Source organism: Oxyura jamaicensis, chromosome 2 (genome assembly GCF_011077185.1).
Source record: "Oxyura jamaicensis isolate SHBP4307 breed ruddy duck chromosome 2, BPBGC_Ojam_1.0, whole genome shotgun sequence".
In the NCBI taxonomy this organism is placed as follows: domain Eukaryota; kingdom Metazoa; phylum Chordata; class Aves; order Anseriformes; family Anatidae; genus Oxyura; species Oxyura jamaicensis.
The window spans coordinates 18,853,963-18,859,962 of NC_048894.1; the positions used below are offsets into that span (position 1 = coordinate 18,853,963).

General features: G+C 41.0%; 1 protein-coding gene across 4 annotated transcripts in view; it reads right to left on the bottom strand.

The window, feature by feature from the left end:
- ARMC3 (armadillo repeat containing 3) overlaps positions 1-5,795 on the bottom strand; it is a 62,275-nt gene extending 56,480 nt beyond the window's left edge. For 2 of the 4 annotated variants that reach the window (XM_035319360.1, XM_035319358.1), the window contains exons 1-2: positions 5,760-5,778; positions 1,818-1,861 (exon numbers count right to left, since the gene is read on the bottom strand). The gene's annotated coding sequence lies outside the window, so the exon portion shown is untranslated. Of the gene's footprint in view, positions 1-1,817; positions 1,862-5,759 lie in introns of all 4 variants that reach the window. The other 2 variants (XM_035319363.1, XM_035319359.1) reach the window with 2 other exon arrangements.
- Positions 5,796-6,000: the final 205 nt, after the last annotated feature.

Below are 6,000 nucleotides of genomic sequence, written 5' to 3' on the forward strand. Positions count from 1 at the left end.
CTCTGGCACTTCCCTCTTTCACCCTGAACTTTGTAAGGATCTCCTGGTTTTCTACGGGACCAGAACTACCCCAGCCTGAGCAGCCCATTCATTTAAGCTCATTCAGTATCCAGAAACTCTGTGTGGAGGTCCAGTAAACTAAATCAAGCATCAGTACTTAGTCACTCTCCCTTACAGTCAGTGGAGGTCTAGTCAGTATGTTCAACAGCTGTTAAGGCAGCTCAACCTTAAATACGTATCTAAAATTGATCAGGTGAATTGCACCTTGAAAAAGGACCATTTTTTCTTCTGACCAAAACCAGAGTCTAGAGTTGCTAGCTCATATGTTGACTAAAATTAGATAGATACATTACCCTGTTTCTCCACATGAACCCCCATGCCAGGCTATGCCTGGCTGATGCTATCACAGCAGACTGAGCATTAGCAGAACTAGGCACACGACATAACACAGTCACATTGTCTTTTTTAAAGGGGCTGAAGGAACAGGCCCATCTCCAGTAACATCTCCGTGACTAGAACATTTTGCCTGTAAATGGAAAATGACTTTAAAGAAGGTCACGAATGTGGACTTTTTAGTTCAAAAGTAGAATGCTCTAACCTTTCGGCTGTTCTATCATGACCTGGCATTATTGCAACTCCAAATATAATAAGGAAAATGTATTTTGTTTATGAAAGATTTCTTGCAGATGCTGCCCAGTGGAGCAGATTCTAAGCACTAGATCTGCAGATAATGATGGCCACAATTCCTGTACTCACTTTTTTATTGGTGTGCTCTAGAAACTTCTCTGCTCAGTGTGAATCACTTCCTATGTTGCAAATCTGAGACAGCCACCTATTTCTAGTCACTATAGCAAAATAAACAAGTAAATCAGGCTATCGACTTCACTGGGTAGAAGCCGGAAGACATCAGACATTGCTGCTTAACTATAAATGACTAAATGCTTTATTGGATTAGCCAAGTATTAGTTTTATGTTTTCTGACAGCTGACTTTTCTAAATTAAAAAACCTATCACCAGATTTTCAACATCTTTTTCGTCTATACACTTTTTCACTAGTGAGTGTGCAGAGAATTTTTTTTTAATAAATGATCACAGAATTACAGTATAGTCTAGGTTGGAAGAGACCTCCAAGATCACCGAGTCCAACCTCTGACCTAACACTAACAAATCTTCCACTAAACCATATCCCTAAGCTCTACATCTAAATGTCTTTTAAAGACCTCCAGGGATGGTGACTCAACCACTTCCCTGGGCAGCCTATTCCAGTGACTAACAACCCGCTCAGTAAAGAAGTTCTTCCTAATATCCAACCTAAACCTCCCCTGGCGCAACTTTAGCCCATTCCCCCTCGTCCTGTCACCAGGCACGTGGGAGAATAGACCAACCCCCACCACGCTACAGCCTCCTTTCAGGTACCTGTATAATGATAATGGCTAGCAAATTATTTTTAATTAAAAAAGAAAGATACTTAACAAAAGATATATTTTTTAATATAAATCTTACTTTCAAATATAGGGAAAGTTTTATGGTGGTTGTACTGGTCAAAATACCGAAATTTTATAAATGCTTCCTTTACAGTATGGGGTGTATATTGACATTGTCAGAGTCCTGTTGCATAAACTTAGAGGCCATACTATTTTGTTTTTAATTTATACAATACATTTACAAAATAAACACCTGTTCCATTTGCATCTTCTGTTTTCTAAACCCTTAAATAACTGACCCGATGACCTAACACCCTGCACATACTGAATGTTAGTGAGACATGAGATAATGTGCAAGACTAAGCCAAAGACACAGACAACTGCAGAACTTACCTCTTTGTCAAGGACTCAGAAGTCCCTCCTGAGAACAATTATTCCTATGGAAAAGCAGGGCAAAGAAAGATTTAAGAAAGGCTTCTAATAAGTTACTTATTACAAAATCCCCTTTGGGATCTGACAGTACCATGCTTTAAGAAAGTCTGAAGCTGTGCTATTACAACCTGACCATGATCACAGAATCACAGTGCAGCTGAGGTTGGAAGGGACCTCTGGAGACCATCTGGTCCAACCCCCTGCTAGCAGAGCCACCTACATCCAGTTGCCCAGGATCACGTCCAGGCAGCTTTTGAAGATCTCCACAACCTCTCTGGGCAGCCTGTGCCAGTGCTCTGTCACTCACACAGTAAAGAAGTGCTTCCTGACCTTCAGACAGGACCTCCTGTGTTTCAGTTTGTGCCCACTACCCCTTGTCCCATCACTGGGCACCACTGAAAAGTTACTGGGTCTGTCCTGTTTGCACCCTCCCTTCAGGTATTTATACATGGGGAATCTTTATTGTAAGACCCCCACTGAGCCTTCTCTTCTGTAGGATGAAGAGTCCCAACTCTCTCTGTCTTTCCTTATAGGAGACATGCTCCAGTCCCTTCATCATCTTCATGGCCCTACAACACTGGACTCTTTTCAATATGCTCATGTCTCTCTTGTACTGCCAAGGCCAGAACTGGACAAATTACTCCAGGCATGGTCTCGTTGGTGCTGAAGAGAGAAGGAACACCTCCCTCGACCTGCTGGCAATACTTTGCATAAAGGAGCCAAGGACAAAGTTAGCCTTCTTTGATGCAATGACACATTGCTAGCTCATGATTGTCAAGTTCCTCCCCCAAAATGATGAATATGCGAGATTCTTTTTACCAACCAAGTGATAATTAACCAATGTCAATTTGTGTAGCCATTTTAAAGGACGTCTTGTTGTTTTTTCTTGTCTCAGACATTCAAATCTTCTTCTTTGCTAGCAGTGGAAACCGCCTTTAAACTGGTCCACCTCACTGATTATTTCAATTGATTTCTGTAGGGACATGCTAGATTTGCAGCTTTCCAGTGCAATCAAAAGGAATTTGATAAAATTATAGTCACAGCATTAGCAGACAATCTCATAGACAATCTCACTCCCTTCCTGAATTCATGAACTACATACAAGTCAGCACCTTTGAATCTTCTTGCTGTTTTATCTGTGCCTACACGTATATGGGCAAGAAATGACCAGGATTAAGTAAGAATTAGCTACCTTGCAACAGCTGTTAACTAGCCCAACTTAACTAGAATCTGTTCATAGATACAAGATAGTATCTTTCATTTTGATTCAGTTGAACAAAGTCAATCCTGCTGAACTTCTTGGCACGCCTAGAAAGAGGTGCACTAAGGAGTATCTCACTCCTTAAGCTAGATTCTAAGCTACAGAGACACCATGTCCTTTCCAATTTGTACAGTATGAAAGACGGTGTATGAACGTTCATAACGTGAAGTAACAGGAATTAACAAACGTGACAGCATTCTTTACAAATTACAGAGCAACTGAGAGGCCTCAGCTCAAAAAAAAACCCTCCTTCACTGAATAAGAACAGTCTTCCATGGCAGACTGGTATCCTGCCTCCGGTGATAAGAGCCAAATGCTTCTGATAAATGCATGAAACCAATCCCAAAAGTCAGTTTTCCTCCATCTGTTACAGGTTTTTTATTTCCCTGAAGTACAAAGGTTTAGATCTCCTGAAGTTTTTATGTTCTTTCTCACAATAGTAGCTATTTTTACTGTCCACATAAATGCTTAATCCCTTTACTCTTCATTCTATGACACACTATGGCACAGGTCCAATTGTCAAGTGTACTTTACAAGCAACTACTCCTTAGATTTAAAAAATATGTAAACATTTTATTCAATTCAACACAACATTCCCTTGTTCTTGTATTACAAATTTAGTTAAAAGATATCCTGACTTGATCCTTTCTACTTTCTTTTATAATTTCCTGTACATTCTGATTTATCACCTTTCTAAACGGTCTTAATTATTTTTTCCATACAGCTTTTCCAGACATATAAGTTTCTTGTCTCAGAGCCCCTCTGTGACTGTTAAATCTTTCTCAGATATGAATAACCTAACCCTGAATACCATAATCAATTCTAGAGCACTACTGATTTATTACAGTGACATTACATCTTTTTAAGGATTAATTTTTAGCCAATTTCTTCAGCGAAGATTTTCACTAAGCCATCCACGTATGGTAAACAGGTCGTTTCCCCAGTGGGTTACAGTTAACTCGGGTTCACTACTGAAGAGTAAAGTGTTCCAAATATTCCTGGGAGCGTAAACTATATTCCATTCACCACCAATTAATTTATTTATCATGATGTTACCAGATACACTGTGATAGCAGAACCAGGATAGCTCTCAGATGTTTCTAACAATCTTCTTCAGTCTTAATTAATACAAACTATTTCATCTCAGTAGAAAATTCTGATTTCTCTATGTTATTGTTCATTTCCAAATTGTAATGAATATATTAAATAACATCAAACCTAGCATCTATCCTTGGAGGATCCAGGCTGTGACAATCCAAATGAAGAAGACTTTTAGAAATTATGTCTGTGATTTTAAATGTCTCACCGAGACACAGTGAAAACCCACATCCCATGAGAAAGAGTGAAAGAAAAATTGGCTTAATCTAAAAAAAAAAAAAAAAAAAAAAAAAGAGAGAGAGAGAGAGAGAGAGAAGTTATGCAGCCTTTTCCTGAAGAATAATAGCAAGACATTTCTCATATAGAAGTCAAAGCTGGTCTGCCTTAGGAAGAAGCACATTTTAAAGACAAGTAAAAATTAAAGATGCACTTAAGTTTTTAAGCAGTTGTGCCAATGTGCGTGTCTTAAAATGAATGCTTCTATCTGCCAGCTCTGTAGGTACATCGGGTTGAACATGACGTTCTGAATGATCCAATTCATTCCTGCACCATGCACCATGTCCCATTAATCCCACCAGATAACTCTAACGCTCTACCTTAAAAAAGGTATTTTGTTCCCACTCCTCTCACTGAAAAGCTGTTGCATGAGACGATTGCTCAGACAACCAGAGACCTTTTTTAATTTTCAGTGTCCATTTATTCATGACCAGTTTATTGTATTCATATTGTGTTTGAGCTTTTGCCAATTACTTTCTTTCCTTTACCGGCACATATCAAAATATGTTACTTACACTAAATATTTATACTATTGGAAACACCTCAAGTATGTCACTATCACATTAATGATTTCCATGGTTACGAGGGCAGACCTACTATTTAACTCCTCATTTATTAGCCTTTAACATGTTCAAAATGAATTTTTTTAAAAAAGTTACAGTGTAGGATAGAAGTACAGAGAGCAGGTTTGCAGGCAGGAACAGGAACTACTGGTCATGGAAGCCCATCTTAGTATTCATCGTGGCAGCACATCAGATAATCAGAGAATGGCAACTATGATCAAAATCCTAAAAATGGTTAAGGTAATACAGTATTGGAGTTCTGTTATATAGACGACCAATTCAGGCTAGGATTACAAAAGGAAAGGTCTGTTCTGCAGATGATGCTCCTCGGCCAGCAAACCCCTACTTTGTGTTGAAATCCCTGCCTGCAGACGCCCCCAACCTTTGAAACATCAAAAATTCGGTGAGATTTGCTCCCTCACAGCCCAAACACCTGTTAGTGGCATTTAGGGTAAAACCTCTGTATTAAAAGCTTTATTCTCTCGTTCATTTTTTCCACCTCGTCTATTATCTGCACAGCTTCAGGTCTCGTACCTGTCACGTTACTGTCCCACACAAACTCCTGCAGATAAACCTCACAGCTTTATTATAACCCTAAGACTGCACCGCTTTCCTTACTGGTGTAGACGCTGCCACCACGCAGGCAGTAAGCCGGTCGCTGGGCTGGCTGCGGCTGAAGGAAACTTTAAGAAATAAAGCACAAACTGGGCGTTATTCCTCCACCACCGGCTCTCCCTCAGCCCCCGGCCCCGCTCCCCGACCCGCCCGGGGGCGATGGCGCCGCTGTTTCCCTGTTGCTAGGAGGCGGCTGCGGCGCATGCGCGGGGCGGCGGGCGGGAAGGTGGCGCCCGCGGCCCGGCCTCGCTGAGGGGAGCCCGGGATGGCGGCCCTAGAGCTTTCCTTCAGCTCCCTCAGCCGCCCGGCCGCGGGTCCAAGAGGGCTCCCC